We start from the raw sequence: 13,373 nt of genomic DNA, 5'->3' as shown, positions 1-13,373 counted from the left end.
AAGGTCAAACAGTGCTAAGAGTTCATCGATGATTCGCATCAGTATCGCTTTTGGCTTTTTTCATTACGATATAGTAGGCTTCACCCCACGGGTTTGTCTCTCGTGCATAGCCTCTCGAAACAGCCCCTCTTGCTCGCCTTCATAGCACTCTTTAGCGTCGATCTCGAATACATATCCGAAAGCTGCACGGCGCTCTACCCATTGTTCGCCAGTACGCGCGTTAGTCCATCAGTATATCCGAGACTTTCCATTCCTAGGCTGGTGAGCTCTTGGCCTGGCAATGTCGCACGCTGGCGAGTGTAAATGTGATCAGCACTTGGACGGAGTCAACTGCCGCACTTTCTGCCCTCGAATACCTTGTCACAGAAATATGATGTATTCCATTTGCGGAGGGTTGGAGAATTTTCTCTACCCGTTGCTTACCACCTAATGTTATGGTTTACCCTATAGCAGATCGACTGGTGGTCGCAATTAGTGTAGCCATCGTTTACCCTCTAGTTTTTGATCAAACTTGGGTTGGAGAACGTCACGTCGATGATCGACTTCGCAACATTTCTGCTATATGTACCCTTAGTCCCAACATTGACTAGATCTAGCTTGAGCTTTACCATAACTTCCAAAAAGATCTGGTTCCGTACTCAACAGCCCAAGCAATGCAGACAACCGCCACCATCAACGACGTCAAGCTCCTTCAGCTCCAATTCGATCTGGAAGAAGCAAAAAGGCTACATCCCTACGCGTTAGATCCTGAACACTCGTACCTCAAGGATCCTGCAATATCGTAAAAAAACTATCGTCCACGAATTAATCATGATAGTAGATTCGAACTAATGATCACAAGTCTATCACGGGTTGCTCAATTCGGTATGCAGGAGGAATGAACTGCTGCTTAACTACCAGTAATTGCTTCAAGCATTCTCGAGCACTTCAATACAACGCCCTCGCTTCTCGCTTCAAAATGCGTTGCAGTTTCAACTTCGAATGTCGATACTTTTGACGTAAAACTATGTCTTTGAGGAAGTTCTAGGGCAGTAGAATAAAAATACAACACGGTTAGTTTTAACGGATTACCTTCGTTCTGGCAGCAACCGATTTGATCATAAGCTTCGCATCCGCTCAAATGCAGAAAATTATAATTTGATTATTCGAACTATTGTACTATTGAAGACTGACAAGCCTCGATTTAGACCAATCAGGGCTGAGATACATACATGTAGGAGATTCAGTATTGCTTTTCCTAGCACGGACGAGGGAATACTGTACCTAATTAAGCGGGCAAATAATGCATTGTTCATTTGTTTATTTCATTTGTTTATTTTACTCAATAAATAACAAAAAGCTCGGCCAAATATACGAAACGGTTGATTGGTGTAATTAATGCACAAACTTTCAGGATGATTCGCCGAACTCAACGGAATCTTCAAAAAGGTTCTAATTAAGACGGTGACTGGCTGGCTGGTGATTGGTTTGTGCGATGATGTTTGCCGAATCACGCCAGGGCATGTCACGTAATGCGAATCAAGCGAGTCTCCTTAGAACACGTTCTTTTCGTAACAATAAGATACTGTACTAGTGAATAGTACAGCATTTTTAGACAGTGAGGAACTCTAAAGTCACGGCCATTTTTTTAAAATAAATCCCAGTTGTCGATTCGCTTTTGATAATAAGAATGATTCAAATTAAAAGTCAGCTTTGCGTCAAATACAATACCAAGGTCGCAAACACGGTCAACTCTTTTTATCTCAAGTTCATTAATTCGATATTTGAGCATCATCGGGCTTAAAATACAGTGAAAATTCATAATCTCGCATTTTCCTATGCTAACTACCAACCAGTTTATAAAAGGCGTCGAACACAAATTACGTAACGTTAAAAATCTGGATTTCAGACCCCCTCCCCCTATGTAACAATAAGTAACGTTCGATATGACTCCCCTCCCCTAAAATAACGTAAAGCTGAACCGCCTGACCTCCCTAAAAAATTTCAATTTTGGGCAAACATCACAGTTACGCAACTGTCTCAAATACCTCCCCCCCTTCCCCCTATGTAACAATGAGTAACGCAGACTCAGCCGTCCCTCTCCCCCTTCATGCATTACGTAATTTGTGTACGACACCTAACACCAGTCGACGAAAACATTTAGTAGTGGCTGTAGACGGCGACGATCGTCTATTATACAACTTCAGGTCATCCAAGTACAACTTCAGATCATCCGTAGATACTAACATACAACCAATCTTCAACAGTAGCATAGCAAGAATTAAAGAAAAGTAGAGGCCCCATGTTGCTGCCTTGTGGTACTCTCGATTTATTGATGAATTGCGACGAAACACAAGAACCACATTTCACAAGTATAATCCTATCACCGAAGTACGAACTCAGCCATTCGACGAACGGACGTGATGCTCCTAGTCGTGAAATTTTACGGAATAATATACAATGGTCAGATTGAACGAGTTGTGGTTATTCTCTCTTAGGTAAACTTGGGTGGCTGTATAAAAATCCGCTTTCAGCTCACACATATGAGTGTGTCTATCATTCGAAGAAATATTGAAAAAAATAGAAGTTTGGTTCGAACTTATCACTTACGATTACTCATTGCAGATGCTTTTCACGATATTGAATAAAAATTTGGATGACACTAGGCGTTACAGTTTCTGGTCGTCCTCATCCTAGGATGTTCAGCGATGAGATACGTCTGTCATACTTGTTTCGATCTGTTTTCCCTCTATGTACTGTTTTGGAAAAAGACAAGCTGTGACTGAAAGTGTATTCAGGTGCGCGTGCTTTTGTCTGAAATGTCAGCGCTGGGACGCATCAAGAGTTCAAGAGCGTATCGAATCGATCGGGCCACTGCAAATCTGTACCGAGACCAGAGTCCTGCCACGAATCGAATCGGGCACGGTTACGCCGGTTAGACCACTTCAATGTTAATGCTGCGGAACCTGCACCCGAACAATGGCCGGCTTTTGTTTAATTCATGCAGCTTTATTTTAACGCACGAGTCCTCCAAGCATGGTAGCAGCGTTGCGTCGCATCGCGTCCCGTCCAGTCCGACCTCCACACCAACCGGGGCTCTTATTGATATTTAAATTGAGTCCCGTCCCACACATGGGTAAATTAATTTTGCGTAAAGCGGGTAAACCTGTGGTCACGCCGACCGGCAGCACTGGATTCTGTTGCGCGGATGGAAGGCAAGGCGGAATTGCATCACCGGCTACGAACCGGTACCGTGCGGTTCGTCGCACGATAGTCGGGTTAAAAGTTTTGGACCAAATTCAGTAAAGATAAAATTCTCGATCTGTTTCCAACAGTCAGTTTGCGAACGTTAGATGGAGGTGAAACATGCAAACCTAATGATTACGAAAATATCACAGGTAATCATGTGACATTTCATTAAGTTCAACTCCTGATTGATGTTGAATACTAAACATTAAAAAACAGATGGTGCTGGAAATCCTCTGATATGGATACGAATATTTAAATACGCGTAATGACGCATAATTAAACTTGTATAAATCATTTCTTTCTAACTTATCGGACGATTCGCTTTATCTAAATGGCGTCAAAGAAGTCGGCCTGTTATAAATATTTATCAACCATAATTTGTTTCATTTGTTATCTTAAAATTATATACATATTTTGTCATATCCTTCCGCGGTTTCATCTTTTGTGCCACCAATTAAACCCAGTAAGTAAAAAATGTCGTGCTGCGAAGCGGGTCACATTATTTATTTACAGAGACGAACGCAAGAATTGACAGAATATCAACCACGCCCCAGAAAACTTAACAGGCCATCAGGCACTCTACTTATGCAGCCTCGCCAATTAATCTTCGGTACATCAGAACCACCGTGTTGTGAGGTTGTTTATTTATCATGGAGCAAAAAAAAATCGTGATGAACAAAACCACCATCAGGGAAACCTTGGCAGGATACTCGATTTATCGTTGACGCGTCAACAAAAAAGCGATTATATTTTCAAAGAGATAATTGAAAAAGGATGTATGAGTGAACTCGTCACAGTCGGCCGATTTATGTGTCTTATCTATAACGAAAACGCATTTGAGACCCGGATTTGATGATATTTTGATTTGATTATTTGCTGTCGTTGTCAATCGCCGAATGGATCGGCAGTTTTATCATTCGGTTTTACTATGCATGCAAATGACCTTTTCTAGATAAGGATAATCCCATTAAAACTCGCTTTACGATTTGAAAATTCCTTGGGTTTTGACTCTGGCTATTCTGAAACATTATTTTTCAAAAACCGAATCTAAAGTTTGTGTGTGTATTTACAAACAAATTTCTTAATGTTTTCATTTGACTTGATAAGATATCAATGGAATAATACGCAATTGCACGCCAGTCCAGGCAACATCAAACTATAAACAATATGGTTAAATAGTTATATAAAACCAATCCAGTTTGTTTTTTAAAGTGCCGTTTCGCCAAATCCCGTCCCCGTGCTGACAGTTATGTGATCATAAAATTAATTTATTAATGCCTTAAAGTCCAATCCCCGAACCATAACCTTTATCGTTCAATACCGAGGATAATATGTACTATTAGCACGAACTGAAACCACCAAACAATGACAGCCCTCCTGTGTTGGAACGGAAAGGGATGCGCTGGCTAGATCACGCATAGTAATTTACTCGTAAATCGGCGTGTAATTTAATATTAAAATATTACCTACAACAATTGTAGCAACGTAATCGATTAATAATTTTTCACGGCTGGACACGGCAGCCACAAGAGATAAGCCACGAATGGACGCTTATGGGCTTGCCTGGACCCCGAAAAGGAAGCAACAGCCAAGAAAGGGCGTATAATCTGCCCGATCGTTCGCGGTCCACCGGTCGTATAAATTAATCGGCGCAATCGTTGTTGCTTTACGCGACGACATTATCAGCCGCATTCAGTGTCCGCTGCGGACTGCCCCCATATCTCAATAAAAAGAAATAACATACGATGGTGAGCTGTGGTTGCACAGGAAAAAAAACAAACTGGTCATCGAGCTTCCATAGTGTCATCGCTGGACGGTCTTAAATCAAGGGTGGGATTCCAGGATTCGAATCACGAAAAATGCCAGCTTGACCTATCTGGCCACTTTGTCTCACTTGGCGAGCTGGTAAGCACAAATCCAGTTTTTATTCGTTAAATATTTTGAACACCGCCGATTTATCAGGATCTCCGATCGGCAACAGCAGTGGTTTCTGCATTGGCGATATCGGAACTGGAGGTAAATCGAGATTAATACATCTTTTGACGTTTGGTAATGAGCAATTAAAGATAATGGCTGATACAGCTGTGAACCAACGTAGGGAAGCTGATTTGCATCTCTCATAATGCTAATTTCGGTATTGATTTGGAGGGATGAAATTATTACGACTGGGGTAATATCCGTTTTTGGATAACCTTTAAATGTAGGTATTGATTCTATACAAGAATGAACTCTGTCAAAAATAGTTTTTGACTATGATATTCAGCGCTATTCTAATATTCTTGAGAAAAAATATATGAAAACCTATTAACTATCCATAATAACTTAAAAATAATTCAATTTGAGAATTAAAATCAAAATCAAAATTTGAGAATTAAAATCAATTTGAGAATTAATGTCAAATATGATCATTGTCTTCCAAACCAAAATTTCCACTTTAAAACCGCGTACACGACTTCAGGTGTTTCTGCTTAGGCTATAAAATAAATACACTAAAGTCGCTTTGTACTTACTTTTTTAAAACCGCGTAAATTCCTTACTATGGGTAGCTAGGAAGCACCTTCTCTTGTAAATCACTGCGAAAAATCGTTTACGAATTCTATAAACTTTGCTACTTCTAAGTTAATTTTCTTAGAAGTAGCAAAACTTATAGAATTCGTAAACTCGATGAACTTTAAAAAAATGTGGCTTTTGATCTCAAACTGGAAAATATGAAATATCATACGACACCCGTATCTTTTAGAAAGTTAATTCGTTTACTGCTGTCGTCTTTCATATGCTTTAATGAAATTGGTTACAATTTCCATCGTATCGAGGGCACCGCACCAAAGTGACTTGCTAGAAAAATAGTTTCTTCTACAAAATTGTGTAGCATTCAATTATAAAACTGTTTACAGAATACCCAAACTTCTACAAACGTAGATTTCAAACATACAAGACTTTTCTAAAAAGGCTTTTATAAGCATTTTTTTATTTATATATTTAGCTTTTATGAATTCTATGAACTCTGTGATCTTTATAAATACTGCGAATTCTGTGAATTTTGTGAATTCTATGCATTTTATGAACTCTATGAATTCTATGAATTTCATGAATTCTATGAATTCTATGAATTCTATGAATTCTATGAATTCTATGAATTCTATGAATTCTATGAATTCTATGAATTCTATGAATTCTATGAAATCTATGAATTCTATGAATTCTATGAATTCTATGAATTTTATGAATTCTATGAATTCTATGAATTCTATGAGTTCTATGAATTCTATGAATTCTATGAATTCTATGAATTCTATGAAATCTATGAATTCTATGAATTCTATGAATTCTATGAATTCTATGAGTTCTATGAATTCTATGAATTCTATGAGTTCTATTAAAAATATGAATTCTATGAATTCTATGAATTTTATGAATTCTATAAATTTTATGAATTCTATGAATTCTATGAAATCTTTGAATTCTATGGATTCTATGAATTCTATGAATTTTATGAATTCTATGAATTCTATGAAGTTTATGAGTTCTATGAATTCTGTGAATTTTATAAATTCTGCGAATTCTGTGAATTATATGAATTCCATGAATTCTATGAAATCTGTGAATTTCGTGGATTCTACGAATTCTATGAATTTTATGAATTTTATGAATTTAATTAATTCTTTGAATTTTATAAATTCTGCAAATTCTGGGAATTCTATGAATTCTATGAATTCTATGAATTTTATGAATTCTATGAATTCTATGAGTTCTATGAATTCTATGAATTCTATGAATTCTATGAATTCTATGAATTCTATGAATTCTATGAATTCTACGAATTCTATAATTTCTCTTAAATTCTATGAAATCGATGAATTTTATGAATTCTATGAATTTTTTAAATTCTATGAATTCTATGACTACTATAAATTCAATAAATTCTATTCTATGAATTCGTTGAATTCTATAAATTTTATGAATTCTATAAATTTTATGAATTCTATGAATTCTATGAATTCCATGAAATCTATGAATTCTATGAATTCTATGAATTTTTTGAATTCGATGAAGTCCATAAATTCTATGAATCATCTAAATACTATGATGTCTCTAAATTCTATGAAATCTATGAATTCTATCAATTCTATGAATTCCATGAAATTATGAATTCTTGGAATTTTATGAATTCTTTGTATTCAATTAATTCTATGATTTCAATGAATTCTATGAATACTATGAATTCTATGAATTATTTGTATTCTATTAAATCTCTTAATTTTATTGATTCTCTAAATTCTATGAATTCTATAAATTTTATGAATTCTATGAATTTCACGAATTCTATGAATTCGTGAAATTCATAGAATTCCATGAATTCTATGAACTCTATGAATTCTATGAATTCTATGTATTCTATGAATTCTATGAATTCCATGAATTCTATGAATTCTATGAATTCCATTAATTCTATGAATTCTATGAGTTCTATCGGTTCTTTGTATTCTATACTATTATAAATCTTTGTATAGAATTCTATGAATTCTATGAATTCTATGTAATCTGTGAATTCTGTGAATTTTTTAGTTCTATGAATTCTTTGACTACTATGAATTCAATGAATTCTTTGAATTCAATGAATTCTAAGAAGTCTTTTAAGGGGTACTAAACGAATTCATAGAAATCATAGAATTCATCGAATTCATAGAATACTTAGAATTCATAGAATACTTAGAATTCTTAGAATTCACTGAATTCATAGAACTAATAGAATTTAAAGAATTCAAAGAATTCAAAGGATTCAAAGAATCAATAGAATTCATGGATTTTAAAGAATTCATAGAATTCATACGATTCATAAAATTCATAGAATTCATAGAATTCATAGAATTCATAGAATTCATAGAATTCATAGAATTCATAGAATTCATAGAATTCATAGAATTCATAGAATTCATAGAATTCATAGAATTCATCGAATTCATCGAATTCATAGAATTCTTAGAATTCATAGAATACTTAGAATTCTTAGAATTCACTGAATTCATAGAACTAATAGAATTTAAAGAATTCATAGAATTCAAAGGATTCATAGAATCCATAGAATTCATTGATTTTAAAGAATTCATAGAATTCATACGATTCATAAACTTCATAGAATTCATAGAATTCATAGAATTCAAAGAATTCATAGAATTCAGAGAATGCATAGAATTCATAGAACTCAAAGAATACAGATAACCGATTGAATTCATAGACTTTAGAGAATTCATAAAATTCAAAGAATTCATAGAATTCACAGATTTCATGGAATTCAAAGAATTCAAAGAATTTATAGAATTCATAGAATTCAAAGAGTTCATAGAATTCATAGAATTAATAGAATAAGTAGAATTCATAGAATTCATGGTATTCATAGAATTAAAAGAATTCATAGAATTCATAGAATTCATAGAATTCATAGAATTCATTAAATTCATTTAATTCATAGTAGTCACAGAATTTAAAAAATTCATAGAATTCAAAGAAATCATAGAAATCATAAAATTCATAGAACTCATAGAGTTCATCATATTCATAGAATTCATAGAATCCATAGAATTTGAAGGATCCATAGAATTCATAGAAATCATAAAACTCATAGAATTCTATGAATTCTATGAATTCTTTGAATTCTTTTTATTCCATGAATTCCATAAATTCTCTGAATTCAATGATTTCTATAAATACTATGAATTCTATTAATTTTAAGAATTCTATGATTTCTATCAATTCTAAGAATTCTATGAATTCTATGAATTCTATGAATTCTATGAATTCTTTGAATTCTATGAATTCTATGAATTCTATGAATTCTATGAATTCTTTGAATTCTATGAATTCTATGAATTCCATGAATTCTGTGAATTCAATGAATTCTATGAATTCTATGAATTCTATGAATTCTATGAATTCTATGGATTCTACCAACTTTATGAACTCTGTGGATTCTTAGAATTCTATGTATTCTGTACATTCCATGAATTCTATAAATTCTATTTATTCTATGTATTCTGTGAATTCTATGAATTCTACGAGTTCAATGAATTCTACGAATCCTTTGAATTCTATGAACTCTATTAATTCTATGAATTCTATGAATTCTATGAACACTACGAATTCTATGAATTCTATGAATTTTATGAATTCTATGAACTTTAATGTATCTCATGAATTCTATGAATTCTATGAATTCTATGAGCTTTATTAATTCTATGAATTCTATGAATTCTATGAATTCTATGAATTCTTTGAGTTCTAATACTTCTATGAATCCTATGAATTCTGTAAAATCTATGAAATCTATGAGTTCTATGAGTTCTTTGAAATCCATGAATTCTATGAATTCTATGAATTCCATGAATTCTATGAATGCTATAAATTCTATAAATTCTATGAACTCCATGAATTTCATAAATTCTATAAATTTTATGAATTTTATGAATTTTATGAATTCTATGAATTCTATAAATTGTATAAATTCCATGACTTCTATGAATCCTAGAATTCTATGAATTCTATATATTTTATCAATTCTATGAATTTCATGAATTCTATGAATTCTATTATTTCTATGAATTTTATGATTTCTTTGGATTCTATGAATTCTATGAATTCTGTGAAATCGTGATATTCATAATATTCATGGAATCTATAGAATTCATAAAATTCATGGAATTCATAGAATTCGTAGAATTTATGAAATTTATGGAATTGAAAGAATTCATAGAATTCATAAAATTCATGTAATTTAAAGAATTCATTGATTTAATCGATTTCATATAATTCATAGAGTTCATAGAATTATTGAAATTATTAGAATTCATGAAATTCATTGAATTCATAGAATTCATAGAATTCATTGAATTCATAAAATTTATAGAATTGATAGTTTTCATAGAATTCTTAGAATTCATAGAATTCTTAGAATTCGTAGTATTCTTTGGATTCATAGAATTCATTGAATTCTTAGAATTCATAGAATTCTTAGAATTTATAGAATTCTTAGAATTAATAGAATTCATAGAATTCATAGAATTCATAGAATTAAAAGAATTCATAGAATTCATAGAATTCATAGAATTTTAGAATTCATAAAATTCATAGAATTCATAGAAATCACTGAATTCATAGAACTCATGGAATTCATAGTACAGTTCGGACTCGATTATCCGGAGAATTCATAGAATTAAAAGAATTCATAGAATTCATAGAATTCATAGAATTTTAGAATTCATAAAATTCATAGAATTCATAGAAATCACTGAATTCATAGAACTCATGGAATTCATAGTACAGGTCGGACTCGATTATCCGGAGACTCGATTATCCGTGGGCTCGATTAACCGGGGCTCGATTATCCGGAGAAAATGGTTCGATTATCCGGAGTATTTTTTTATTGTATTTCTATAACGTACTTTTGTCTTCCGGGTCATTGGGAGGTTCGGGGTTATTCAAAATTGTAGCGGTACAAGTCCCGTTTCGCTTAGGCAGTTCGTTTTTTGCAGCTTTCTCGTCGTTCCTTCAACCAATTCTTACTCAATAACTTTCAAAAGCAAGGTATTATGTTTTTTGTTGCCAATGAGGACAACCGCTATTGTTGAACCGGTTTCGGATTTATGGCAGGAACATATTCCTGTAATATATAGGCCATGATCATTGCAGTACTTAGAAACACAAGCAGGCCTGTACCGGTTCTGTTCCGGATACTCTCGGATTATTGAACCAAAACTCATCAAACGAACTTAATAACGACTTGAATTCCTCAAAGTAGTCCCTATCGAGCGTCTAGGTCGTTATAGGTCACTCAAGAAATAGAAAAAATACATGAGTGTTGTTTTATTTCGTTTTTCCATCTTCGAGATAATCATTATAACAAAATTTATTATTACGTATATATGTATGACAGTTTTAAATTTTTTTCGTCGGCACATGTATTGTGTACAATTTATTATAATAGAAAACTCACTGTTTTAGATGAGATATTAAAAATTTAAATAAAAAAAATAGCTCGATTATCCGGAAGGTTCGATTATCCGGAGCGAAATGTTTTTCAAAACTCCGGTTAATCGAGTCCGACCTGTATTCATAGAAGTTAGAGAATTCAAAGAATTCGTAGAATTCATAGAATTCATAGAATTCATAGAATTCATAGAATTCATAGAATTCATATAATTCATGAAATTTATAGAATTCATAGAATTCATAGAATTCATGGAATTAATAAAATTAATAGAATTCATAGAATTCGTAGAATTCATAAAATTCATGGAAATCATAGAATTCGTAGAGTTGATAGAATTCATGGAATCCATAGATTTCATAAAATTCATGGAATTTATTGAAATAATAGAGTTAATAGAATTCATAAAATTCATAGAATTCATAGAATTCACAGAATTCATAGAATTCACAGAATTCACAGAATTCGTAGAATTCATAGAATTCATAAATTTCATGGAATTTGAAGAATTCATAGCACTCTTAGAATTCATAGGATTTTTAGAATTCATAGAATTTATAGAATTCATAGAATTCATAGAATTTATAGAATTTATAGAATTCATAGAAGTCATGGAATTCATAGAATTCATAGAGTACATAAAATTCATAGAAATTGAAGAAATTAAAAAAATTAATGAATTCATAGAATTCATAGAATTCATAGAATTCATAGAATTCATATAACTCAACGAATTAATAGAATTCATAGAATTCAAAGAATTCGTAAAATTCATAGAATTCATGGGAATCATAGAATTCATAGAATTGATAGAATTCATGGAACCCATAAATTTCATAAAATTCATGGAATCCATAGAAATAATAGAGTTCATAGAATTTAAAGAATTCATAGAATTTATAGAATTCATAGAATTCACAGAATTCACAGAATTCACAGAATTCGTTGAATTCATAGAATTCATAAATTTCATGGAATATGAAAAATTCATAGCATTCTTAGAATTCGTAGGATTTTTAGAATTCATAGATTTCATTGAATTCATAGAATTCATAGAGTTCATAGTAATCATAGAATTCATAGAATTCTAGAATTCATAGAATTCATAGAATTTTTAAAAATTCATAGAATTCATAGAATTCATAGAATCCTAGTGTTCCCAGAGTTCTATGAGTTCCACGTTTCCGGAAATTTCTATGCATATTCTATGCTTCCCTTGAATCATTTGAATCCGATGAATAATTTTATTTCTATCAGTTCATTCTTGCTTCTCACAACTTTTCAAATTCTTTGAATTGTTTGAATTCTTGAACTTGTTTGATTACAGGCAAACTTCGGTATAAGGTACCCTCGTTATAAGGAACCTTCGATATAGCGTCACTCGATATAAGGTACATTTTACCTCGATATTAGGTACATATTCATATTTTGTTACAAATAACTCCGAAATTGGTATGGAAACTTCTTTAAACAACATACTGGTTGTCTTGTTAACATTTCTGCTTACTATTATTATTTAGGGAGTGTCCGTAAATTACGTTACACTTAGCGGAAATTTGGAAAAACGTACAAAAATTAAATATGCCGAGAAAACATGATACAGTGTGGTTGGGAACGGGGGAGCTGATAGAAAAATTTGATTTGAAGTTTGACCCTTGAACAATCTGTGTGGAATTTAAAATACAGTGTTCAAAAAAATGTTTCAAACCCAGTTTTTTTTTCTCATGAACCGCACTTGAACACCCTCTCAGCTGAAACAAGTTTCTAATTTAAAAAAGAGCATTTCTATCAAAAACGTCATAGAACCTAGGAAAAAGTTGAAAATATGCTCAAAGTATGTTCGGCAGAATAATGTATTTCTCAAATTTGAAAAAATGTCTAGGACATAGTAGACCTCTGAAATCACACCCCAAAAAGTTAATTGGTATTTGTTTTTTTAGATATTTTGAGAATGTCCGTATATGAAACTACCTGTATGTGGTCTATTTTCATGAGATAGAACCAAAGTGTCTTCAGCAAAATTTAAATCAAATTATCATCTCACTTTTAGGCAGATTAATCAAAAATCTATTTGCATCAAAAGTTTCTCCTTAAGATATAAACAAAATTTGTCGAATAAACTATAGCAATTAAATGGCATTTTTACACTCAGAAAGGTTGACGA

At 32.5% G+C, this 13,373-nt stretch overlaps 1 protein-coding gene across 6 annotated transcripts in view; it reads left to right on the top strand.

Moving 5' to 3' along the window:
* LOC129733826 (uncharacterized) overlaps positions 1–13,373 on the top strand; it is a 154,881-nt gene that overhangs the window by 126,116 nt on the left and 15,392 nt on the right. The window lies entirely within an intron of this gene.

The sequence above is a fragment of the Wyeomyia smithii genome, chromosome 1 (genome assembly GCF_029784165.1).
Source record: "Wyeomyia smithii strain HCP4-BCI-WySm-NY-G18 chromosome 1, ASM2978416v1, whole genome shotgun sequence".
Classification (NCBI taxonomy): Eukaryota; Metazoa; Arthropoda; class Insecta; order Diptera; family Culicidae; genus Wyeomyia; species Wyeomyia smithii.
The sequence above is the reverse complement of the archived record's forward strand: the minus strand, read 5'-3'. Positions and strand labels throughout refer to the sequence as shown.